Raw genomic sequence first — 27,981 nt, forward strand, 5'->3', positions numbered from 1 at the left:
ATTTTGACAGGCAGTGACATCAGTATTAGCTTGATGTATTTACAGAAGGTTAAATACTCAGATATCCGTCACTGGCAGACAGACTGAGTGAGTGAGTCTGAGTCCTGCAGCAAACACCCTGCTCACTTGTGGGTTCTGCTCAATTCTACGGGTCCTGCGCCTACAGCCCTCTGAATTCTGTACTGATGAGCCCTTGACTCTACAGGTCCCACCACCTTAGGCTTCCACCGTCTCTCCAAAGTCAGTCTACAATGTCAGATCCAAGGACGTTTAGTCTTACTGGGAGGATATATATACACACTTACTATACCTCATGCTAGGACCCCTTTATATAGACCCCAAGCCAGAACCCCTTGCATACAAACTGCAGGCCAGAGCCCGCTGTATACAGACCACTGGCCAGTACCCTCTGTATACAGATACCATGTCATAACTTCATATATAGACCCCAGGCCAGAATCACCTGTATGCAGTATAAAGTCATCCCTCTATCACATAGGACTAGTATTATATATATATATATGTATATGGTAGCTGGGGCCTTGGCACAATTATACACTGGGGGCCCCAGAGCCCAGGACACATAGGACCCCAGTATTATACATGGAAGGTGTGGCCCTGGTACAGTTTATACACTGGGGCCCCAGAGCTCAGGACACATAGGACCCCAGTATTATACATGGAAGGTGTGGCCCTGGTACAGTTTATACACTAGGGGCCCCAGAGCCCAGGACACATAGGGCCCCAGTATTATACATGGAAGGTGTGGCCCTGGTACAGTTTATACACTGGGGCCCCAGAGCCCAGGACACATAGGACCCCAGTATTATACATGGAAGGTGTGGCCCTGGTACAGTTTATACACTAGGGGCCCCAGAGCCCAGGACACATAGGGCCCCAGTATTATACATGTAAGGTGTGACCCTGGTACAGTTTATACACTGGGGCCCCAGAGCTCAGGACACATAGGACCCCAGTATTATACATGGAAGGTGTGGCCCTGGTACAGTTTATACACTGGGGCCCCAGAGCCCAGGACACATAGGACCCCAGTATTATACATGGAAGGTGTGGCCCTGGTACAGTTTATACACTGGGGCCCCAGAGCTCAGGACACATAGGACCCCAGTATTATACATGTAAGGTGTGACCCTGGTACAGTTTATACACTGGGGGCCCAGAGCTCAGGTCACACCTCTGTCATGGTGGATTGATGAACTTGCTCTGACCACGCCATTATTTGCTCGGTACTTATAGGCGCATGCACAGGCAGCTGATTTGATGTATGGCTCTGTTCGGACCTTGCTCAGGGCGATGCAGTTTTTCTGCTTCAGCAACTGAACACAATAGAAAGTCGTCGAGTAACAACGTTTCCAACAACGCCGGAGATCAGAACCAACAATGGGCAATAACAGTGGGAGAAGTCACCGACAGCCATAACGACCAGACCATCCAAAAACCAACATAGGAGCAGTAACCTCTTCTCAACCTGTAGCCCTCTGCCCCGTGAGAGTCACTCTATAGCTATAGAACCCACCGTCATACCCCTGGCCCCCCATTGTGCCCCTCTCCCCAGGCTCAGAGCAGAAGATGCCCCTTCCCTCTCGTGTACAGAAGAGGGCGCCGGCTTTGCAGAGGAAGCTTCTGTCCGCCTCTGTGCTGCAGGAGCTGGAGCTCTTCCTAAAGAGACAGGTAAGACCAAGAATGTCTACAAGTAGGTGTCCTGGTCCTGCTCACACAGCTGAGGGCTGGTCACAGTGTATCTCCAGGAGATAAACCTCCCGACCTCACAAATCCTCTCCTGACCTGACCTGGTCCTGCTCACACAGTTGAGGGCTTGTTACAGTGTACCAGTGTAGGGCATCCTGTATGGGGTAAACAACACAAGTCTCTCTTCTGTGCTGACATTTTGTTACAATGTATCAGTCTGCTTACCTGAGGTCATCCATGTGTCTCCATATTGTTGTGCTGGAGGGATATTAGCTGCATCTCTGCCCCATACCATTGTATGAGGATGAGCTGCAATACCACACCTAGCCTATGGGTGGAAATGGCGCTGTTTCTACTCTTTATTTATATACTTGTAAAAACCTCCGTTTTTTCCTCATTCTATAGAGTAATGCTAGTCACAGGAGCCGATCTCTTATCCACACAGTGCACCATGTAACACATTAAAGCTAAAATCAGAACCTGGTTCTAAATACCCTAATCCTACTAACCATGTCCCGAATACCCTAAACCAGGGGTAGGGAACGTACAGCTCTCCAGGTGTTGCAAAACTACAACTCCCAGCATGCATACTTGCTCTGCTGTTCTTGGAACTCCCATGGAAGTGAATGGAGCATGCTGGGAGTTGTAGTTTCACAGCAGCTGGAGAGCCGAAGGTTCCCTACTAGAGATGAGCGAGTACTATTCGAAACGGTAGTTTCAAATAGCACGCTCCCATAGGAATGAATGGGTGCAGCCAGCACGCAGCCGGGGCCAGCGTCCTTCCTCTTAACCCCCTGTGTGCCGGCTGCTCCCATTCATTCCTATGGGAGCAAGCTATTCGAAACTACTGTTTCAAATAGTACTGCTCACCTCTATTTCCTACCCCTGCACTAAACCCTAACTAGAAACCAAGAAAAGGTGACAAAGCACTCAACATATAAAAAAGTACAAAAGTTTTATTTCAATCATAAAAATAACACATACATGATCATATACAACATGATCACAATGTTGCAAAATAAATATAGGGTCAGCAAAACAAACAGCAAACTCGACCATGACTCCCTCTATAATCGAGTGAAATTCACATAGCCAGTATATATATATATATACATATAAGGGTAGGTACAGTGATGGCCAAAAGTATTGGCCCCCCTGCAATTCTGTCAGATAATACTCAGTCTCTTCCAGAAAATGATTACAAGCACAAACTCTTTGGTAATATCTGCATTTATTTTGCTTGCAATGAAAAAACAAAAGAGAATGAAAAAAAAGTCAAATCATTGATCATTTTACACAAAACTCCAAAAATGGGCCGGACAGAAGTATTGGCCCCCTCAGCCTAATACTTGGTAGCACAACCTTTAGACACAATAACTGCGCACAACCGCTTCCGGTAACCAGCAATGAGTTTCTTACAAGGCTCTGCTGGAATCTTAGACCATTCTTCTTTGGCAAACTGCTCCAGGTCCCCCCTGAGATGTGAAGGGGGCCTTCTCCAAACTGCCATCAGGAGATCATTGCTGCCACTTTACAAGTCTCCAGGGCTTTCTCTCACCACCATTTTCTAGTGCTGACCTGTTGACCTCACATTTTCTCTTTAATTCAGGGAGTCCAGAAACCTGATGGCCAACGTCTGAGCTTAAGCCAAGAAGAGACTATAATGAGGTGAGTGTACTGAACTGCTGGGGACCCTAGAGGGGACCCTCGACCTTCTGGGGGCCGACGAGCTGGCGGCAATATTCAGAACCCCCAATCACACTGTAGCTGACGGAGAAGTAAAGGAGCTTGGCATGGAGGTCACAATAGTATGGCTCCATCACCAGCTGATACTTCCTTGGGAAGGGCTTTGTTCTCTGAAGGCTCCTGCTGTACTTCGGCTGCACCCCGATTCTCCTGACCTCCTGCCCCTTCTTCTAATGTCTCACATTCATTATTATGCAATGACCAAGCTGCTCATCTGTGTGAGAAGGACTAGTTATAGTCAGGGAAAGAGTGGGTAAGGCTAGATCTCCAATGGAGACTCCATCACAGAGTCCGTCGAAAACTGGAGGAGGAATAGTCTTGTATGGAAGACTTTCCTCCATTGATTTCAGTTTAAAACGATGGACACCACTATAGTGAACCTAATATAAGTTTTCACTAACAACAAGTTGATAGAATACTGATTTCCCAGTGGATTGTCAGCTCTTCTGTCTAGTTGCTCACCACCTACCAACTGGTTAATGGAGAACTAGATTGGAATGTGACATCCTTGCCACAATCATCAAATTAATGGCCCATAACGGCAAGCTCCATCAACAGCCTGAAATACACGGTGGTTACTAGGGGCAGCCAATATAAATGGAAGGCTATTGAGGAGAGCGACACATGACATGTCCAAGAAGAAGACCACAGATGTTTGAAGAGGAGCTCCCGACAACCCTGACACGGTTAGTATGACAACACCGTCTGATGAGGAGAGCCCCACGTTAGGTCCATTAATTCATGAACACCCGAGTCATTCATATATCTCTGGAGATGAGCTGCATGAAATTAGATCAGTTATCAGCTTCTTGCTGATGGTTTCTGCCTAGTAATTCTGTTTAGGGCTTGTCATGTTGTGGAGATGACCAGCCTTTGATGTCTCCATACTATGCACCGTAGATGTGACGATCTATTCAGGTATGTCTTTGCTCTTCTAGTTTCGATCCGTCTGGGAACACACGTCTGGAGGAGAGGTTCTGTCTGGAGGATTTGCGGATGCTGGAGGAAGTCTTCACCAACCACAGCAAAAAGGATGAGAACATGGAGGACCCTCGCAATCTGTCCCTCAAGATTAGGAAGCAGGAGATGTCTCGACGGCCGGGGAACATGACTCTGAAGGAGTTTCAAGAGGTTCTGGTTGGGATCTTTGGGTCGGAGTCCTGGGACGATAATTTGGAGCTTCTGTTTAACAAGGTACAAAGAGTCCACATTGTCCCAAGATTGCATGGCGGTGGCCACATACTGACCAGATCCTATACCAGGATATCATGGCTGACTTATGGTCAGTGGTGTCTCTTGTCAGGTGGACACCTCGTGTGATGGATTCATTGACTGGAGCGAGTTCTGTACCTACCTGCTACTACAATACAAGGAGAGAGACTACATGGCAGTACAAAGAGCGACGTTCATTGGGGAGCCCATTATAAGACTGTGCACACGTAATAAGGTCAGTGGCACCAAACATTACTCCATGACTAGTTGACACCAGTTGGCTGCTGGTCGGTGGCTTCCATGTACACTCAATGTTGCTCACTTCATTCTGTAATCTGTCTGTTTCCTCAGCAAGAGCCTACCTGCCGGATTGTAGCAGTCAGCTGCCCCCCATCACTCTGGTTTATGAGCTTCAGTAAAGGAGGAGTCCTTACTATATGGGATGGCACCCTACAACTCCAGAAATCCTATGAGGTTTGTAACAAGGAGACAGGTGGATGCTCATGGCGGACTATTTATGATTGTGTAGGAGACAGGATCATATATAAAGACATGGGATATGATAGGACTCACCATATTTCCCCCCAAGATATTCTTTAGGGGCTTCCAGTGGTTCCTTCTATCGAATGGGGTTACTAAAGCCAATAAGCAATGTCATCTCTGTTGGTTCGTGACTATGTGATCTTCTATCTCTGAGGAGCTTTGGTGGGGTTTCTGGTTTCTCCTAAGACCCTCCATTTTACTCACATTTCAGATCGATTCTATGGACTCATGGGTAGAGAAGAGGAGGTTTAAGTCCTGGGTGACGGATGCAGTGTACATGCCGAATGTGCAGAAAGTGGCTGTGGCCACCACCGGCCGTGACATCCATTTCTTTGATGTGTCTGCAATGACCATAATAGAGGAATTTCACCTGTTCGGTAGGCTGCTTGGATCTGGGGATAGAACTTCTCCATACGATTGATCGTGGGTGTAGGTCCAAATATTTGGTATGACTAATCTGACCCTTCTTTTGCAGCATTGACCCATGTTGTCACCTGTTTCTTCTACTGGTACAATGTGCAGGTATATAAATATATATGTATGTACTGTATGTATGTATGTATGTGCATGTCTCTCCTCCTGATGTTTGACATCCAGACGTTCAGAATTGTCACCATCATCTTTTTCCAACAGTCTCCTGGAAGCCGCTCACTGCTTTTATGGGGTGATGACAAGGGTGGCATAAGTCTTCTGTGGTTGCTGAAACCGAACTCTGGATTGTTCGAGAAATCATTCAGTCACCGGGATGGTCCACACAAGGTCTACATGCAGGTGGGTATTGTCCTCACGTCTCTGTCGTTGATGCCAAGGAAGATGTATGAGGACCAGTACTGGTCATCCATGGAATGGTGAAGATCTGATGCTTCAGCAGGTCACTGCTATTTACTGTAAGGACCACTGTAGTCGCTGAGGCTCATTGGTGTTTATTGTCAGCACCACCATGGCTGACGAGGGTCATTGATATTTACTGTCAGAAGCAACGTGGTCGATGAGGGTCACTGGTATTTATTGATAAGATCACCGTAACTGCTAAGGTTACAGGTTTTACTGTCAAGAGTTACTGTTACTGTCAGGACCACCATGGTTGAGGGTCACTGATATTTATTATCGGGACCTCAGTGATTGATGAGGACTTACTGTGAGGACCACTGTGGTCACTGGTACATGTTGACAGCTGAGGGTCTCTTCTCCCTTTTATCTTGTCACTCAGGATCTCAAGCTCCACAGCAATTTTCTTAGTTTTCAGTCCTTTCCTGATGTCCACACAGAAGCCATCACTAAAATCATGTTCGTGGCTGATCAGGAACTGGTAGTCACATCCTGTGGCAGCTCTCACGGCTCGGTAGTCATCATGGATGTCCACAGAAGAGGGAAGGTTTATACCTGGCACATCAGTAAGGTGGGTGGTGGTCCTTCTATGGACTGTTGTTTAGGTTCATTCCTTGTTTCCTACATCACATATGGTACATTCTATGACAGGGGGTACAATGCTTCGACTTCTGCAAGACACTGAACCTGCTGGTCACTGGTGGGCTAGACCACAAGGTCAGACTATGGAACCAGTATGTCCCAAGCCGCCCCACAGCCGTCCTCTTGGAGCATACAACATCCATCATAGATGTGGCTATCTACAAACCCCTGAACCAGATCTTCAGCTACTCTAAGGACTCGGTAAGTGAAACATGGAGGATGGAGATAAAATAACCCTCATCCTCTCCGACCAAAAAGTTGTGTTTGTCCCTCGCCTCACACTTAGATCACTAGTAGGATGGACATCCATCAGATCTTCGCTCACTGACTGCTCTTTACTACAGATGAGAGAACTTTTTAAAATTCATTCAATTTCAGATTCAGGTGATTTGGGCCAAAAATTAATTTTGGTCAAAATAAATTTATCTCAAATTAGATTCCTTTAATTCCTTTCTGACACACGAGGGCTCTCAGTAATCTTTCAACCCCCTTTATAGCTTATTAATGTCATCCCAGCCCTAATAATATCAAAGTGACAACCACATATACGGCCATGGGTAAAGCGATTTATTATGGACTGTTATTTTTGGCTACTTTTTTCTACCAACTTCGAGAAGTTTGTAGTTTTTTTTGTTATTGGTATGTTTTGTTGCTTCTTTCCACCAGGTTCTGGAAGTTCTGGATGACTCTATTCTGAGCTGATATCTTTAGACGCTTCTCTCCACTAGTCTCTGGTGATTTGTTTGTTTCCATTATCTGTTGGTCACATTCATTGCTTCTCTCCACCAGGTCCTGGGGCTTTAGGATCTGTCTAGCATAGGTGGTTATCATTGGCTGGTATCTTCTCTCCACTAGGTTCTAGAGGTTCTGGCTGTCTCTATTCTGGGCTGGTACTGTATCTTCAGCTGCTGTTCTCCATCAGATTGTGGACGTTTGTCAATTATCTATTACAGACTGGTATATTTATCCACTTCTCTCCAATAGACTCTAGAAGTTCTGTGGTTGTCTATTCTGGACTGGTATCTTTGGCTCTTTTCTTCACCAGTTTCTAGAGGTTCAGGGTACCTCTAATATGGGCTGGTATTTTTGACTGGTTCTGTCCATAGGGTTCTGAAGGTTCTAGGTGAGTCTACTCTGGGCTGATATCTTTGGTTTCTTTTCTCCACCAGGTTCTGTGTCTCCATTATGAGCTAGACACATTGATAGCTTTTCTCTAACAGGTTCAATAGATTTGGGATTCGTCTATTATGGACTGGTTTCTCTGGATACTTTTCTCCACTAGAATCTAGAAGTTCTGAATGTATCTATTATGGGCTGGTATCTTTGGCTGCTTTTCTTCACCAGGTTCTGGAAATTCAGGGTGTTTCTATCACAAGCTGGTATGCTTTGTTGTTTCTTTCCACCAGGTTCTGGAAACTTTGAGTCTAACTGTTCTTGGCTGGTACCTTTGGTTCCTTCTCTACATCAGGTTATGGAAGTTCAAGTGTCTATTTTATGGGCTGGTCACAGTGATTGCTTCTCTCCATCAAGTTCTGGAGGTTCTGGATGTCTCTGTTCTGTGCTGTCTCTGTGGTGGCCATCCTGTTGCTATTATGAATGGCTCCTTGACTGCTTCTCTCCACCAGGTTCTGAAGGTTTGGGACATCTCCTCGCACAGGTGTCTGCAGACAATGGTGTTAAAATTTCCCAATATCCAACCAGGACGCTTGCAAGAACACGGCAGTTTTCCTTTTTTACTGACTCCATCTCCCCCCCAGCGCCTGTTGGTCACTTATGCTGACCACATTGGAATGCTAAAACTAGCCCAGATTGCCCCCAATGAGGAGACCTTGACCACACATGAAGCCCCTCTATCTGCACTTCTCTACAATGGTTTCTTTCATCAGGTGAGTGTTTGCTATGTGTTCTTGAGAAATGGTCCTAAGTGTGGTCCATATGGATGAGAGATGTGACCCAAACTGGTCCCATGTATGGATGAAAGAACGACCCCTATGCTGGTCCTATGTCTGGATGAAAGAGGGGCCCTAAGGCTGGTTGTATGTGTGGGTGAGAGAAGGGCCCCAAGTCTGGAGATGTTATATTGCTCCATGTTTTCAGCACGTGAACCTACTGATGACTATATCTTTAATTGTTATACTTCAGAGCTGCACTCACTATTCTGCTGATTCAGTCGAAATCTCACACTATTTCCTGCTTGTTCAGAGTTTGCACCGGGCTCTGTTTCCTAAACCAAATGTGTCTGTCCACAAGCATGCTGACAGTTTCCAAAGACAAGCAGCAAAATAATGAAAATCTGTAATTTATGAGGCATGCTGGTGACTGTAGTTTACACCCGACAGGTGGTGACAGCGAGTGAGGACTCCTCCGTCATAGTGTGGGATGTGGAAACAGGGAATAAGTCCCTGCTGCTCAAAAATGTACACGGAGAGGAAGAAATCACCTGTATGGCACTGGACATGTCCCAGAGGAAGTTGCTGACTGGAGCTAGGAATGGGACTATTAAGGTACAGCCAAGGCCACTCAACCAGACCACCAGGGCCATCCAATGACTTACCTAGACCACCAGGTCCAACCAATCCCTCATACAGACCACCAGGGCCATCCAATCACTCAACTAGACCACCAGGTCCAACCAATCCCTCATCCAGACCACCAGAGCCAGTCAATCACTAATCCAGACCACCAGGGTTAGGCACCTGCTCATTCTCACCACGAAGGCCAGGCGCTCACTTATCCTCACCACCAGGACCAGGAACTCATTCATCCTCACCACTCACAAATCTTCACCACCCGGGCCATCCATTCACTCAAGGTACTGCCAAGGCTACACAACCAGGACACCAGGGCCAGCAAACACTCATCTTCACCAACAAGAGCAGCTTCTCACTCTTCCAGACCACCATGACCAAGCAAACACTCGTCCTTACCATCAGGATCAGGCACTCACTCATCTTAACCACCAGGGCAAGGGACTCAATGCTCCTCATCACCAGGGCCAGGCATACTCTTCTCCTTACCACCAGGGCTATATGTTATATGTTCCCCTCCATTTTTTTTTCCCCAGATGTGGAACATTCAGAATGGCCACCACCTGCACAGACTGCAGGCCCTGGAAGAGTCTGAGGTCACCCGGATATTGCCCCTGAAGGAGCACAGATTCCTGAGTGTTGGCTGGAACAGGAAGATCATCGTATATGATGTCACCAAAATAGAGGTGAGCCCCTGTCTGCACTGACATCAGGGGGCCTACACCCGCCTGCGCCTCCGTACACTGACATCAGGGGGGCTCCATCCGCCTGCGCTTCCCTACAGTGACATCAGGGGGCCTACACCCGCCTGCGCCTCCCTACACTGACATCAGGGGGCCTACACCCGCCTGCACCTCCTTACACTGACATCAGGGGGCCTACACCCGCCTGCGGCTCCCTACACTGACATCAGGGGGGCTCCATCCGCCTGCGCCTCCCTACAGTGACATCAGTGGGCCTACACCCGCCTGCGGCTCCCTACACTGACATCAGGGGGGCTCCATCCGCCTGCGCTTCCCTACAGTGACATCAGGGGGCCTACACCCGCCTGCGCCTCCGTACACTGACATCAGGGGGGCTCCATCCGCCTGCGCTTCCCTACAGTGACATCAGGGGGCCTACACCCGCCTGCGCCTCCGTACACTGACATCAAAGGGGGCTCCATCCGCCTGCGCTTCCCTACAGTGACATCAGGGGGCCTACACCCGCCTGCACCTCCCTACACTGACATCAGGGGGCCTACACCCGCCTGCACCTCCTTACACTGACATCAGGGGGCCTACACCCGCCTGCGGCTCCCTACACTGACATCAGGGGGGCTCCATCCACCTGCGCCTCCCTACAGTGACATCAGTGGGCCTACACCCGCCTGAGGCTCCCTACACTGACATCAGGGGGCCTACACCCGCCTGTGGCTCCCTACACTGACACCAGGGGGCATGCACACTGACAGTAGACGGCTTAGGGGGCATTCATACGGAGTAACGCCGGGCGTGTATCACAGCCGTACACGCCGGCGTTACGGCAGACTGCAGAACACTTCCCATTCACTTCAATGGGAGCGCTTGTAAACGCCGCTGTTACGAGCGCTCCCATTGAAGTGAATGGGAAAGTGTTCGGCAGTCTGCCGTAACGCCGGCGTGTACGGATGTGATACACGCCCGGCGTTACTCCATGTGAATGCCCCCTTACACTCCATCTCTCTGCACTGACACCAGGGGGCCTCCACCCCCATGCACTTACACCAGAGGCTCTACAACCCACTTGGCCACCCTGCATTGACATCAGTGGGCCTATACCCTGCCACCTCCACTACTACCTCTTCTGTGGGGTGTTAGTTGGATTGCTGCTGCCAGTCTGCACAGTCAGTCTTTACTGCAGTCCTGTCATTCTGTTCATAAGACCCCACTCATACAGTGGTGCAGGGAGCTGTGGGCAGACACGGCGTTGTTGTGGGGGGCATCTTAGCGGTAAATGACTACCTGTTTGTGTCCCCCAGAACACATATGTGCCTGCGGATGAGTCCTGGCGCGGTGGACACCTACACAAGGAAGACATTCTGGACGCAGATTATTGCCCCTTGCTGGGGCTCCTGGTGACCGCAAGCTACGATGGCGAAATCATTGTGTGGAATACGGAGACGCAGAGGATGTTCCTGTATCTAAGGAGGTGTCCGCGGAGGAGGTATCTAAGCGGGAGGTACACTGCGCCTCATGCCTCACACTTGGACTGCTTAGTCCCATATGTCACCTCATGTCTTTATCCATAGGGCCGGTCACACGCCGCGGCCGCCGAGCCGTTACCAGAGACAGAGCGCTGAGAGCAGGTGACATGGGGATCTCATAATCCACTGAGCGAAGTGACCATCATGTGACCTCACCGTTGTTGTCTCGCAGGTGTCAGCCTCCAGTGGACAGAGTCTACTTTCTACAGCAACGAGCAGCAAAGAAGGACACAGCTGTCGTGGTCAGCTCCGAGGACGGGACGCTGCGCTGGTGGAGCGTGTACTCACCGCACAGGAAGTATGGTAAACTGAGGGTAAGGGGGAGGGGTCAGAGCAGTGGGTGGGTGCTCCCTAAGGCGCAGCAGCTCTAGGTGTGACTGGAGTATAAGACATAATGTAACAGCAGAATAGTGAGTGCAGCTCTGGGTGTGACTGGAGTATAAGACATAATGTAACAGCAGAATAGTGAGTGCAGCTCTGGGTGTGACTGGAGTATAAGACATAATGTAACAGCAGAATAGTGAGTGCAGCTCTGGGTGTGACTGGAGTATAAGACATAATGTAACAGCAGAATAGTGAGTGCAGCTCTGGGTGTGACTGGAGTATAAGTCATAATGTAACAGCAGAATAGTGAGTGCAGCTCTGGGTGTGACTGGAGTATAAGACATAATGTAACAGCAGAATAGTGAGTGCAGCTCTGTGTGTGACTGGAGTATAAGTCATAATGTAACAGCAGAATAGTGAGTGCAGCTCTGGGTGTGACTGGAGTATAAGACATAATGTAACAGCAGAATAGTGAGTGCAGCTCTGGGTGTGACTGGAGTATAAGACATAATGTAACAGCAGAATAGTGAGTGCAGCTCTGGGTGTGACTGGAGTATAAGTCATAATGTAACAGCAGAATAGTGAGTGCAGCTCTGGGTGTGACTGGAGTATAACACATTCACATTCTCATCCCATGACAGCGCCCTTCACACAATTATTGTGACCCCTTTTGTGCCACAGCCCCCTACAGAATCCCTCCTTGACCCAAATTGAGAGTTATAGTCCCGGACTCGAGGTTCTGTCCTGGGCAGTATGTCCTGGCTCATCCAGAGGAGCTGAGTGAGTCTGTCTGTCCGCTCCCTACTTCATCACGCAGCCCCCTGTCTACTCCCAACAGCTTGGATACAGGGGATGCAGATAGAGGACTGTGAAGAAGCCGGGCAATGGGGGTATGGACATTTTATTATTCTTCATTTAATTTTTTCTTTTCATTTTAATTTCATTCACATGGTGCATTATACTGTGGGGTCACAATGTGGGGTGCATTTTACTGTGGGGTCACAATGTGGGGTGCATTTTACTGTGGGGTCACAATGTGGGCTGCATTATACTGTGGGGTCACAATGTGGGGTGTATTATACTATCGGGAACACACAAAAGGTGCATTGTACTGTGACCCTTACAGTGGGTAGGACATCCCCCACATATATAGGTTCTAACAGCCTCCAGGGGGGTGCACAGCGGCGCTCCTATACATAGTGGTGGTCCCGGTGAACTGCAGCACCGCTCCTATTCCTTCCATAAGAGCAGCACTGCTTGCACTGCCTGTCCACTAGTAGCTTCCGGCACCCAGAGGCGGCTAGAACAGATGATCTGTGCAGGGTCCGGTTGTCAGACCCCACAAATCACATATTGATGACCTTTCCTTGGGATATATCATCAGTATGAAAATTCAATTTGGGGCAGGAAAAGCAATTTAAAAGGTTAACTCTTTCCTTTATAACCTATTAGTGTTCTCCTTCTATACAGTCTATCACTATTCCCTCATATACACTGTACATGTCAGTCCGCTCATGTGCAATACTGCAGGTAATAAACATGCAGTCTATGATATAGATGGTATATAGTATGTGTAGAGTATATAGTGTACTAGCTGGTACCCGCGACTTCGTCTGCGGTGATTGTAGAAGTGGGTATCTACAGGCGCGGGTAAGGTTTTCGTAGTGTGTATAAGGTATGGGATATGAAATGTAAGTTTGTATCTTGTTTTTTCTGTAATTCAGAGAATACGTGAGACTTTTGTGTTGAAGTTTTTTTGTATTTGAGCTGCTATATATACGGTGTTGTGAGAAACTTTACATAGTGACTTTGGGACAGAAGTATTTGAAGTTAACCCTTTCCCGCCGATGGCATTTTTTGATTTTCGTTTTTGACTCCCCTCCTTCTAAACCCTATAACTTTTTTATTTCTCCGCTCTCAGAGCCATATGAAGTCTTAATTTTTCCTGGGACAAATTTTTCTTCATGATGCCACCATTATTTATTCTATATAATGTACTGGGAAGCAGGGAAAAAATTCAGAATGGGGTGGATTTGACGAAAAAATGCATTTCTGCGACTTTCTTACGGGCTTTGGTTTTACAGCGTTCACTGTGCAACGAAAATGACATGTCCCCTGTATTCTGTGTTTCGTTACGATGCTGGGGATACCAGATTTATATGGTTTTATTTACATTTTGAACTCTTAAAAAAATCCAAAACTGTGTTAAAAAATGTTTTTTTTTTAAAAGTCGCCATATTCCGACAGCCGTAACTTTGTTATACGTGCGTGTACGGGGATGTATAGGGCGTCTTTTTTTGCGGGACTGGGTGTACTTTGTAGTTCTACCATTTTCGGGAAATGTTATTGCTTTGATCACTTTTTATTAAAATTTTTATCAGAATCAAAACAGTGAAAAAACAGCGGTTTGGAACTTTTGACCATTTTTCCCGCTACGGCGTTTACCGAACATGAAAAATATTTGTATAGCTTTGTAGAGCGGGCGATTTTGGACGCGGGGATACCTAACATGTATGTGTTTCACAGCTTTTAACTACTTTTATATGTGTTCTAGGGAAAGGGGGGTGATTTGAATTTTTAATCCTTTTTATTTGTTTTTATATTTTTTTTACTTTTTTTAAACTTTTTTTTTTGCATTTATTAGACCTCCTAGGGGTATTGACATGGGTGGGCGGTGTCGCGGATTGTCAGAGCGGTGGGGGTCGGCAAACATGGCTGCTCCGGAGCGTTAAAGAGAATCTCCTGGAGTATCGTTAAGGTGAGGGGCAAAGTGGTAAAGTCTATGTATATGTGATTGTGTGGGGTTAGGGGCGAGGCTGTAGAGGGCAATATGAATTTTGTGGCTTGCTATGGTCCAAAGTGTGTGAGATTGCAGAGATGGTGGTGTGAGTTCGGGTTTTGTGGGGGTCCTGGGAAAAACGTATGTGCGCTGTTGTGACGAAAAGTAGCCTATTGTGCAATGGGGTGTATTAACTATGTTTGTGGAAACTTTCAGCCAAATCAGTCAAGCGGGTTTTGCGTGATTGACTAACAAACATCCGAACATCCAAATTCACAAACTTTCACATTTATAATATTAATAGGATAGGATATAGTATCACAGGTGAAGTATTGCTATGACATGTTATGACTAGAGATGAGCGAACAGTGTTCTATTGAACACATGTTCGATCGGATATCAGGCTGTTCGATGTGTTCGATTCGAATCGAACATCACGTGGCAAACTCCAAAAAAATTCGATTCCCCTCCCACCTTCCCTGGCGCTTTTTTTGCACCAATAACAGCGCAGGGGAGGTGGGACAGGAACTACGACACCGGAGGCATCGAAAAAAATCAGAAAAAGTCATTGGCTGCCGAAATCAGGTGACCTCCATTTTAGACGAATAGTGGATTTCAAATCCGGGTCATATGAGAATGTGAACTTTGTGACTAAGAGACAGGGATAGCTGTACAGGCAGGGATAGCTAGGGATAACCTTTATTTAGGGGGGAATGTTATTAAAAATAACTTTTTGGGGCTCTATCGGGTGTGTAATTGTGATTTTTGTGACATAAACTTTTTCCAATAGGAATGCATTGGCCAGTGCTGATTGGCCAGAGTACGGAACTCGACCAATCAGCGCTGGCTCTGCTGGAGGAGGCGGAGTCTAAGATCGCTCCACACCAGTCTCCATTCAGGTCCGACCTTAGACTCCGCCTCCTCCGGCAGAGCCAGCGCTGATTGGTCGAATTCCGTACTCTGGCCAATCAGCGCTGGCCAATGCATTTCTATGGGGAAAAGTTAGCTTGCGAAAATCGCAAACTGACAGGGATTTCCATGAAATAAAGTGACTTTTATGCCCCCAGACATGCTTCCCCTGCTGTCCCAGTGTCATTCCAGGGTGTTGGTATCATTTCCTGGGGTGTCATAGTGGACTTGGTGACCCTCCAGACACGGATTTGGGTTTCCCCCTTAACGAGTATATGTTCCCCATAGACTATAATGGGGTTCGAAACCCATTCGAACACTCGAACAGTGAGCGGCTGTTCGAATCGAATTTCGAACCTCGAACATTTTAGTGTTCGCTCATCTCTAGTTATGACCACTAGGTGCAGATAGAGCGACGCTCAATTGAATCAGTTGGTTTTTCAGCTGCAGGATCTGACTCCAAGGCTCTTCCTATCTCTGTTCATCTCTCTGTCAGACCCTCAGACCACTTTCCTATGGGATAGTAGGATACGGTCTCTTGGAGTCTGTACACACTCAGCCGCACTGTTCTTACTACAGATCATTTCCTTCAGTGAAATCTCAATTAGTGTGAGAATCCGGAGATTGTGATATTGCAAAATTCAAAGTAGCTCTGGATGTGACTAGAGTATGAGACATGATGTGGCAACAGAATTGTGAGTGCAGCTCTGGATGTGACTAGAGTATCAGACATGATTTGGTAACAGAATTGTGAGTGCAGCTCTGGATGTGACTAGAGTTACAGATATGATGTGGCAACAGAATTGTGAGTGCAGCTCTGGATGTGACTAGAGTATAAGATATGATGTGGCAACAGAATTGTGAGTGCAGCTCTGGATGTGACTAGAGTATCAGACATGATGTGGCAACAGAATTGTGAGTGCAGCTCTGGATGTGACTAGAGTATCAGACATGATTTGGTAACAGAATTGTGAGTGCAGCTCTGGATGTGACTAGAGTATTAGATATGATGTGGCAACAGAATTGTGAGTGCAGCTCTGGATGTGACTAGAGTATCAGACATGATTTGGCAACAGAATTGTGAGTGCAGCTCTGGATGTGACTAGAGTATCAGACATGATTTGGCAACAGAATTGTGAGTGCAGCTCTGGATGTGACAGGAATATAAGAGTAAGACATAATATAGCAGCAGAATTGTTTAGTTGTTCTGGATGTGACGGAAGTATAAGACATCAAAGGCTGCAGAACTGAATGCAGCTCTGGATGTGACTGGAGTAGTATATGTCAGCAGTATAATTTCTGGAGGTTTTCCCAGTGTGACGGATCATTTGCACAAAGAGCTGTCTAAGGGGTTCTCTGGATGAAGGGTGACCTCAGGAGGGTATTTTGGGGCAGCGCCCTCCATTATCCACTATCTCTCATGGTCTCCTCTTTTTCCACAGATTTCTTCTATGCCCCACATAGAGCAGATGAGTCAGTGTTTGGCTTGAGCAGTGACCAGAGTAACCAGGTTCTGGTGACAGGTGACACGGCCGGATTCCTCCAGGTCTGGGACATCTCACAGTACGGCCTCCAGGCCAGTGACCAGGTAACGCAGTGTGAGTGAGTCTGGGGTCCCAGATGGGTAGAGGCTGGGAATGACAGCAGCCATTACCCCTCATACCTCACCCACAGCTCTATTTCTGGTGCTCAGCAATAACATGAGTATCACATTCTCTGCTCTGATGTTGGTGACCTTTCTTGATCTATTCCCCATAGGGGTCGCAGTAACTATAGGGGGAGCATTTACTCCAGTGGCACTTCCATTGAGGACGGCAAATGGGGTCAATATTAGGAGAACTTCTTATATTACACATTCACCCGGTCTTCTTCCTTCTTCCAGGCTGTAAAGGAGAAGCCACCTTTACTCTTCTCTTGGGCAGCTCATGGCGGAGCAGTGGTCGCTGTGGAACACTTCTTCTACGGCTCCGACCCCTATATAATCAGTGGCTCATTGGACCGCACAGCCAGGTTGTGGACACATGACGGACGGCTTGTGGGCACATTTGGCCAATCCAGACCTTGGAACTTGAGGAAGGTGTCAACAAGCAAACAGAGGTAATACCTGCCACCATGCGGGACCTGAATACACAGCATCTTGCCTTTTTGGGCATTCTTCTTACCTCTACAGAAATCCTTCTGTGCTGCGCTAGTTCTCTGGAGCTCTCCTCTCTCTTCTCTAGTACTTATGTGCTGTACCAGTACCTTGGAGTTCTCCTCCATTTTGTCTCTTACCTTTCTAAGACTTCTCCTGTGCTGCACTAGTCCTCTGGAGCTCTCTTTTCTCTTCCTACCTATCAATCATTTTTCCTGTTTTACACCAGTTCTGTAGCGCTCTCCTCTATGTTCTTACCCTTCTCTAAAACTCCTCCAGTGCTGCACTAGTTCTCTGGAGCTGTCCTCTTTCTTGTCTTACCTCTCTAGGACTCCTATTGTTATTCTTTGCTTCACAATTTATTTGGCGCCCTCTTGTCTCTCTAGGACGTAGCTGTACAAGTTCTCTGACTCTCTCTCCTCTGTCTCTCTTCTCTCTCCTATTTCTATCTCTCTGCTTGCCCTCTCCTCTCTCTCCTCACTGTCTGTCTCGTCTTTCTTTTCCTCTCTCTGTCTCTCTCTCCTCTATCTCTATTTATTTTTCTCCGTCCTTCTCTCCATTCTTTCTCTCTTTCCATATGTCTAGATCAGCTGACTGCTCACATCTATACCTGCCCCTGTCTATGGCGTTCCGTGGCTCAGACATGAGATCCCTCGTACAATCCCAGACGCTGCAGAAGATTCTTGAGCCTTTAATTAAACATTAAGAAAACAAAAACAATAACAAAGTATAATTAACAGCAGACAGAAAAAAATGTTGGCAAAGGAGAAAACAACATGAAAATTAACCCCATAATAGCTGCGCAACTGCAGGGCATGCAAAATAATCTATCTTGTATATGAGGTATAGTGTACATACTGCTCTATATACTCCAGACCATCGACATCTTCAGAGAAAACAAGGCCCAGCCAAGGGGGCACTTATTATCTGGACAGCCATGTTTGCTCTGTGTATTATCTCATATACGTGGCTGCCCATCTTCCATGTTTGCTCTGTGTATTATCTCATATACATGGCTGCCCATCCTCTTTGTTTGCTTTCTGTATTTTCTCACATCCGTGGCTGCTCATCCTCCATGTTTGCTCTGTGTATTATCTCATATACATGGCTGCCCATCCTCTTTGTTTGCTTTCTGTATTTTCTCACATCCGTGGCTGCTCATCCTCCATGTTTGCTCCTTATATTATCTCATATACGTGGCTGCCCATCCTCCATGTTTGCTCTGTCTTATCTCACATATGTGGCTGCCCATCCTCCATGTTTGCTCTGTCTTATCTCATATACGTGGCTGCCCATCCTCCATGTTTGCTCTGTGTATTATCTCATATACGTGGCTGCTCATCTTCCATGTTTGCTCTGTGTATTATCTCATATACGTGGCTGCCCATCCTCCATGTTTGCTCTGTCTTATCTCACATACGTGGCTGCCCATCCTCCATGTTTGCTCTGTGTATTATCTCATATACGTGGCTGCCCATCCTCCATGTTTGCTCTGTCTTATCTCATATACGTGGCTGCCCATCCTCCATGTTTGCTCTGTGTATTATCTCATATACGTGGCTGCCCATCCTCCATGTTTGCTCTGTGTATTATCTCATATACATAGCTGCTCATCCTCCATGTTTGCTATGTGTATTATCTCATATACATAGCTACTCATCCTCCATGTTTGCTATGTGTATTATCTCACATATGTGGCTGCTCATCCTCCATGTTTGCTCTGTCTTATCTCACATATGTGGCTGCCCATCCTCCATGTTTGCTCTCTGTATTATCTCATATTCGTGGCTGCCCATCCTCCATGTTTGCTCTGTGTATTATCTCATATACGTGGCTGCCCATCCTCCATGTTTGCTCTGTGTATTATCTCATATACGTGGCTGCCCATCCTCCATGTTTGCTCTGTGTATTATCTCATATACGTGGCTGCCCATCCTCCATGTTTGCTCTGTGTATTATCTCACATATGTGGCTGCCCATCCTCCATGTTTGCTCTGTCTTATCTCACATACATGGCTGCCCATCCTCCATGTTTGCTCTGTCTTATCTCATATACGTGGCTGCCCATCCTCCATGTTTGCTCTGTGTATTATCTCATATACGTGGCTGCCCATCCTCCATGTTTGCTCTGTGTATTATCTCATATACGTGGCTGCCCATCCTCCATGTTTGCTCTGTCTTATCTCATATACATGGCTGCCCATCCTCCATGTTTGCTCTGTCTTATCTCACATACATGGCTGCCCATCCTCCATGTTTGCTCTGTCTTATCTCATATACGTGGCTGCCCATCCTCCATGTTTGCTCTGTGTATTATCTCATATACATAGCTGCTCATCCTCCATGTTTGCTATGTGTATTATCTCATATACATAGCTGCTCATCCTCCATGTTTGCTATGTGTATTATCTCACATATGTGGCTGCCCATCCTCCATGTTTGCTCTGTGTATTATCTCATATATGTGGCTGCCCATCCTCCATGTTTGCTCTGTGTATTATCTCATATACGTGGCTGCCCATCCTCCATGTTTGCTCTGTGTATTATCTCATATACGTGGCTGCCCATCCTCCATGTTTGCTCTGTGTATTAGCCTACATTTTTGTTTTCCTTATTTCTCTAATGATCCTATGTTTTTTCTGTTCCTTGATCAGGACGGGAGATCTAAAAGAAAAGCAAAGTGATTTCCATAAAATTGTCCCAGATTCAGATGATGGGTTTGGGCCCCAGAGCCATAAGGGAGCTGGTGCCACAGTATCTGCAGATGGAGCAGAACAAGGTTGGTGATAGTCATTGTATATTGCACAAAATAACAACAAGAAAAATTATAGTCCCGAACCTTATTCTGGAACTTCTCTGAATTCACTGACCCCATAAAACCTATGGCCCCCCCTTCCCCGGCACTTTGGACACCCTACACCGCCTCTTCTCTGCTGCTGTGAGGATGTGGTTTTATTCCCCGGCACCTGATGACCTCATCTGAAGGCTACAATTAGTGGTGTGAGGACCCGGCCAGACAATGAGGTCACTGCGGCTCCTGTGGTCAGTCTGGATGGTTGTAGAGACCAGGGATGAGCTACACTCATTGACGGACAAGTAAAGTGCAGCCCCAAAAACTTGTTGAAATGAGTGTTACATAATGTGAGAATGCAATGGTGATATATAAGTGGACTAATATTAGAGCAAAAGGAGAATTTGTTAGGGAAATCTGTACAATTGGGCGGAGGCCCTCGGACCCTGTTGTGTCTCCTATAGCCTGGATATAAGATACGGTTGGAAATGGAGATATACGGGTTCTAGATAGAACATCAAAGCGACCATTTGCCATGGCTTCCCGTGTCTATGATTTTTACTTGTATTTGGAGAGGTGATCATGTGATGTGAGGGTTAGCTGCCATATTTGGCCCCAGCATTCTCACTCTTAAAGGTTAATCCCAATTAGGAAAGTAGCAGAAAAAGAAAAGAGGATGGTGCCCTGTCTAATATAGCCAAAAATGGAGGAATTTCATAAATTTAATACAAAATAAATATTCATTAACCCAATCTTGCCTATAATATGTTTTACAGATGGGTCCTAGGAGCCCTAAGAGTGCTCTACAATATGTTTATAGATAGGTTCCTAGGAGCCCTGACAGTGTCATACACTATGTTTTATAGATAAGTTCCTAGGAGTCCTGACAGTGTCATACACTATGTTTTATAGATAGGTTCCTAGGAGTCCTGACAGTGTTATACACTATGTTTTATAGATAGGTTCCTAGGAGCCCTGACAGTGTTATACACTATGTTTTATAGATAAGTTCCTAGGAGCCCTGACAGTGTCATACACTATGTTTTATAGATAGGTTCCTAGGAGTCCTGACAGTGTCATACCCTATGTTTTATAGATACAGTGTTCTACACTATGTTTTATAGATAGGTTCCTAGGTGCCCTGACAGTGTTATACACAATTCAGAATCCAAATCACCCGAACCTGAAAAAAAATGATTCCTGAGAGGTTTGTTTGCCTCTACTTGTACCAGTGACCACAGCAGATGGCTTGTTGGTGCATGTACAAAGTTTGTTAAGCTTCTAAAACTGAATCAGGAGGTTAAACACACACTGTCACAACCCTCCCTCCTCATAATATGTACACAGCTCACATGTTAAGTACACAAAAGTTCCTAAGGTTCATGGTTCAGCTAAGTCCTGAGGAAGAGCAGAGCCTGGAAGGAAGGGATCTCAAAATGGCTTCCAGGCCATTAACAGATCCATAGGAGCTGCTCAATTTATAAGGCCTGATCAAGTGGCTTCCAGGACCAACCATGGCAGCACTTGGATCATAATAGGAGGTGGTAGCAAGATCTTGGTAGAGTGACATACTGGTAGCTAGATCTTGTCCAAGTGCAAAGACATAAGTCACATTTGTCAAAGTGGTGTATGGACCTGTGGCAGGATGAGCAGGTGCCATGTCTGTAAGGAACACACCTACAACATGGTGGTTGTGCTGCCGCTGTTCTTTGGTTGGGGGACATATTTGCTAATTGTACAGGTAGTATATTGGGTTTCTGGAAAAGTGATCTTGAAGTGGGTCGCCAAGGGCTTGCTCTTAGAAAAGGATTCTACAAGTCCTCTATAGACTTGACTTGACTTTGAGTCACTACATCCACAAAATGTCATAGTAAATCTGCAGGCAGTCCACTCATCACGCCAACTGTGCTTCGTTTCGCTCCAAACCCATAGTCTAGCTCCAACTAGTTCTACATTAATTTCCAGTCTTTGCTCTACAGCTTCTGGCCGAGCTACCCAAGGGTCAGGTAGGGTAAGAAAGCTATGAGCACAACAAATTTCTTGCCCTCCATCATGGCCTCCTGCAGGTGCTTACTCCAGGGATTTGAGGAACCTGTTGTTGTAGAAGTAAACCATACACTCCGGATGATGGAACAGCCAAGTCAGAGCTACTTGTCAACTCGTCTAGAATGGATGTTGGCTGCTACTTCTCTGGTCTTCCTTCTAGAAAGTAAATAGGTCCAGTTAGTGCAGGGCATCTCCTTTTTTGACTAGCTAGTCAATTGACTTTCAGATGCCCATGTTGCCCACACCCATAAAATCTTCACTTTGCAATTATTTTCCTGACAGTCACATCCTATATAGGTGGGTGGAGGTGGAGGCTGAGGGAACCTGGTGGGGACAGATGGGGAACAGCTTAGTAATTGTGCCCTTCTCCCAGCAAATTCTTCCATTATGGCTTAACTGTGAAGACGTCTCCAGCCAAAGCTGCTGCATGGGTTACTGACGCAGAATTCCTCTCATGCGCCCATTCCTTGACCTCGGCAGGAATTTGCTAATAACTGATCCTTTATGATGACCTGAAATGAGCTTTGGGTCTGAATTAACCAAATCCAAAAGAATTTTGAAAATTTCGCAACAGTAAGTAATGAGAAGAAGTAATGGAAACTAGTATGGAGGCTGAGGAAGGAGGATGAAGATTCAGGAAATGGTATGGAGAGAATCAGGGGATTGTAGGGAGGCTAAGGAGGTGGGATGGAGGTTGAGAAGGTGTAATGAAGGCTGAAGAAGGGAGATGAAGGCCGAGGAGGTAGGATGAAGGTTGAGCTGAGGAATGGCAGATGATGAAATGAGATGAAGACTGAGGACGTGAGATGAGCACTGTGGAGGTGGAAGGAAGCTAAGAAGGTAGAACAGCAGCTGAGGAGGTACTATGGATGAAAGGAAGTTGAGAAGGTGTGATGGATTCCAGCTTTGACCGTTACTCTCAGGGTCTCATTTAGTTATTGTTTTGCAGACACATCTCTGAATATCTCAGATTGTCCTCATTTTCAAGCAGAAATTCCCGATGTCTTTCTGGGAGAGATGGAGACACCTAATAAGGAGGTAAACCTCATCCTAGAAGTAAGAAAATGAGAGATTGGGCCTTGAATTGCAAATTATGATCTACAACCTCCCTTTACAAAGGAGAATGGATCATAGGTGTATATCATTGGGGACTTAAGACTGGACGTGTCTCTCTGACCATAGGTGTGTATTACCAGGGCCTGAGGACTGAACGTGTCTCACTGACCATATATCTGTGTTTCCGAGGTCGTAAAACTTGATGTTCCACATTGTACATATGTGTGTATTATCGGGATTGAGATGTAGATATGTCTCACTGACTGTAGGTGTGTATTATTGGGGTCTGAGGACTGGTCATGTCTCATTGACCACAGGTATGTGTTACCAGAATCTGAGGACTGGACATGTCCTACTAACTACAGATATATATAACTGGCGTCTGAGGAATGGACTCGTTTCACCGACCGTAGATGTGTATTACCAGAGTCTGAGGACTGGACCTTCTCACTGACCATAGATGTGTATTACCAGAGTCTGAGGACTGGACCTTCTCACCGACCGTAGATGTGTATTACCAGAGTCTGAGGACTGGACCTTCTCACTGACCATAGATGTGTATTACCAGAGTCTGAGGACTGGACCTTCTCACCGACCGTAGATGTGTATTACCAGAGTCTGAGGACTGGACCTTCTCACCGACCGTAGATGTGTATTACCAGAGTCTGAGGACTGGACCTTCTCACCGACCGTAGATGTGTATTACCAGAGTCTGAGGACTGGACCTTCTCACCGACCGTAGATGTGTATTACCAGAGTCTGAGGACTGGACCTTCTCACTGACCGTAGATATGTATTACCAGAGTCTGAGGACTGGACCTTCTCACCGACCGTAGATGTGTATTACCAGAGTCTGAGGACTGGACCTTCTCACCGACCGTAGATATGTATTACCAGAGTCTGAGGACTGGACCTTCTCACCGACCATAGATGTGTATTACCAGAGTCTGAGGACTGGACCTTCTCACCGACCACTGTTCTTTCTATATAATTTAGGAAAATCAAACAATAAAGACTTTGGCCCGTCAGGGGCGCAGGCACCACATCACTGGCATCAGTCTCGAGAAATGCAATCGAACTGGGCAATTGTGCTCCCCATTCCAGGCCCTCACAATGATGGTAGGTCCTGGGAGCAGCCACCACTGTTGTCAGAGGACTACAATGCTCCTTAGTAAGAGACTCCTGCTTTGTATAATTGGGTGTGCTGGAGGTTAGTGCTACACAGCTAGTCATCCTAGGGCAGCTGCCCACCCCAATGTGGAGAGAGATGATCATCATGTCTTCCCTGAGGTCTGTGAATGGAGCAGACAATTAAGTTTTTTGATTAGTGCCCAACCCCTTTTCATGGATGACCCTACAAGTCATGATCCACTCTGCTTCACGTCTGATTCATTGTGGAGCACAGGACTCATTTTAGGGTAAAATTTGGGTGAACAATGGATCAGCTTCATGCTCAGGAGAAGTCCGAGAATTCTCAGGAGATCTGTTGGGGTTGTAGTCTGTGGTCCAGTTTCCCTGACAAACCTTCTTCTATATCATTTAGGATATGCAGGATATAACACACAGTGTGGGGGACAGGATCCAGAACTGGCAAAACCTGAAGAACCTGGAGGTGGACTGAGGGAAGAAATCTGAGGCTCCGCGGCTCATCACTGGGCTCCATCCGAGTATCCCCTGGAACAGCTCATTGTAGCATGGCAGGACAAAGCAACAACCACAACTTCCTATATAATGGGGATGATGAGACCCTCACCCTGGAACACTAATTGAGGATATCAGGAGGCATCATCCATAAAGCAGAAGAAGCACCATGCATGCTCACTACATCTCCCTAGAAATAAATAGGTGATGTAGACAGCTCTACTCCTCCTCCTCCCTATACAGTGACCTCTACGCATTTCACAGAGCATGCTCACTACATTCTCCTATAGAAGTAAACAGATAATGTAATCAGCTCTGCTCCTCCCCTCCCTGTACAGTAATCTCTGCACAAGTCACTGAGCATGCTCACTACACCATTCCATAGATATTATGCAGTTATATACACATGGTGTGCTCTAGATATTACAGAGCATGCCCACTACACTGTCCAATCGAATTCATAATGGGATGCAGACAACTCGCCTTTTCCCCTGTTGTCACTGTGAACTCTACACGTGTCACAGAGCATGCTCAAACCATTATACAATAGCAGTCATAAGATTATGTAGGCAGCCCTGCTCCCCCCCACCTTGTACAGTGACGTCTACACGTCTCAGAGCTACACATGTCACAGAGCATGCTCACTTCATGCTCCCATTGAAGTCATAAGATGATGCATTCTCCACCCCTCCCTTTACTTCATAGCGATGTCTACATGTCATAGAGCATGCTCACTACACTCTCCTATTGTAAGTCTATAGGAGATGTAGACATCTCACATCCCCCCCCCCCACACACACAAAACTTTACAGTGACCTCTAGTTTTTACACTACTTAAGGGGTGTTCACACATGTGCCTCTGTGCGCCCTGTGTCATTCTGCTGGGTTTCCATTCTCAGCCCCGCAGAAACTGGACAGGGGACGGATTCCCAGTGATCAGTTTTAAGACCCATTCACATGAAAAGCAAACCGCCGGTGTCCGTACGCGGCCTCTCCGTGGGGAAACCGTTTTATTTGGCCGGACACAAAGTCGGTCATACCGGACTTTGTGTCCGGCCAAAAAAAAAAAAAAAAACGGAGAGGCCGCGTACGGACACCGGTGGTTTGCTTTTAGAAGTTGTCCCCAGTCCGGTTTCTCCGGGATGACACAGGGCACAAAGAGGTACAAGTGTGAACGCCCCCTTAGAGATAAATGAATGCTCTCCACATTCACAGGGGTGCACGGACTAAAGACTCCATGTCAGTTGTGGGTGTAACATGAAGTTGTGTCCTGCGCTCATCCAGGCAGGAGTTAAGAGTAACTCCTAAGTCAGGAACAACTGTGAGACATCCTGGAAAAACACCATGGTCTTTTTCCAGGATGAGTTTCATACTTCTTGTTAACTTTTTTTTTTTTTAACAAAATGTGAGTTTCTTTAACTGATCCCTGGAGGAGCACTGGGCACATTGCGTCTATCTTCACCTCTACATATATCATAGAGCATGCCCACAAGACTCATCCATAGACGTCTATATGCGATGTAGACAACTCCACTCCTTCCCCTCTCAATGACCTCTGCACAAGTCACAAAGCATGCCCACTGCTTTCTGTAGATAATTCAGCTTTTACCCCCGTAACCTCTGCACAGGTACGCATATGTCACAGAGCACGCCCACAACATTCTCCCATACAAACCATGATTATTTTCTGACTAAACCTTTATAATCACCATTATCATGTAAAGAAAACAGAATAAAAACGTCTGCGATCTGAAGAACATCAAATCTGTCACTGTGGGTATATCTGACGCTCACAGCTCGGCCATTCTAGAGACGAGTCAGCCTTTCAATGTTTTTTTTGGATTTTGACATGCCAGTTAAGACCAAAAATTGTATTCAGTGCAAACCGTACTGTACCGTACTACCGTAGTGTAGTAGCGTGTGATGACTAAAGCTGCGGTCACACTAGTGATTTTGGTGGACCCCATCATAGTCTATGGGGAAACCCAAATTCTAGTGTGAAGTTAGCATAAATTATCTGTTGGTCTTGTACAAATTGTAGTTGAATGTTTTGACCCTGAGAATTGTGAGGGAGATTAATGTATCTGCTGCTCTCTCTCCACACTGTATCACCTGGGGATTATTTCTTATCTTTCTCAGTCTGACTGTCTGAGTTTCTATCTCTCTAATCTCCCCCTACATTGTATTATCTGTGTATTATTGCTGTAAATCAGAGATGATCTTATCTCTCTAACCTCTCCCCACATAATGGACAATGCTTGCCTATGATTTATCAGTGACCTCTGACTATATGGTCCCTCATCATCGCTTGCAAGGTGCAAGGTATTATGGGGAAGTCCAACTGATCTCTAAGGATATGTGATCCTTCTTCTGTGTTTTCTCTATACTTTCACATGGTGGTCAACATTTAGTCAGACCATGTGAATTAAGCCACAAAAAGTTTGGGTCTGTTCAAAATCAAAGTTTTTGTAGAGTTCACGTCTGACTGTGACTGTTACAAACCAGCTCCATTATCTCTGTTCCATTAACTTGAAGGGTCTCACTATCAGATTAAAAGGCACTATCAGATGAAGGGTCACATTGTTAGATCAAGGGTCACACTAACAGATGTAGGGTCAAGCTATCAGATAAAGGGTCTCATTGTCAGATGAAGGGTCACACTGTCAGAAGAAGGGTCACACTATCAGATGAAAGGTTACACTGTTAGTTGAAGGATTACACTGTCAAATAAAGGGTCACACAGTCTTAGATGAAGTGTCTCACAATCAGATGAAGGGTCATGTTATCAGATGAAAGGTTTTACTATCAGATGAAGGGTCTCATTGTCAGATGAAGGGTCACACTGTCAGAAGAAGGGTCACGCTATTA

The 27,981-nt window shown here is 46.3% G+C and overlaps 1 pseudogene; it reads left to right on the forward strand.

Moving 5' to 3' along the window:
- The first annotated feature begins 1,590 nt into the window (after positions 1-1,590).
- Positions 1,591-27,764, forward strand: LOC142209958 (cilia- and flagella-associated protein 337-like; annotated as a pseudogene).
- The last annotated feature ends 217 nt before the right edge of the window (positions 27,765-27,981 follow it).

Source organism: Leptodactylus fuscus, chromosome 6, assembly GCF_031893055.1.
Source record: "Leptodactylus fuscus isolate aLepFus1 chromosome 6, aLepFus1.hap2, whole genome shotgun sequence".
In the NCBI taxonomy this organism is placed as follows: Eukaryota; Metazoa; Chordata; class Amphibia; order Anura; family Leptodactylidae; genus Leptodactylus; species Leptodactylus fuscus.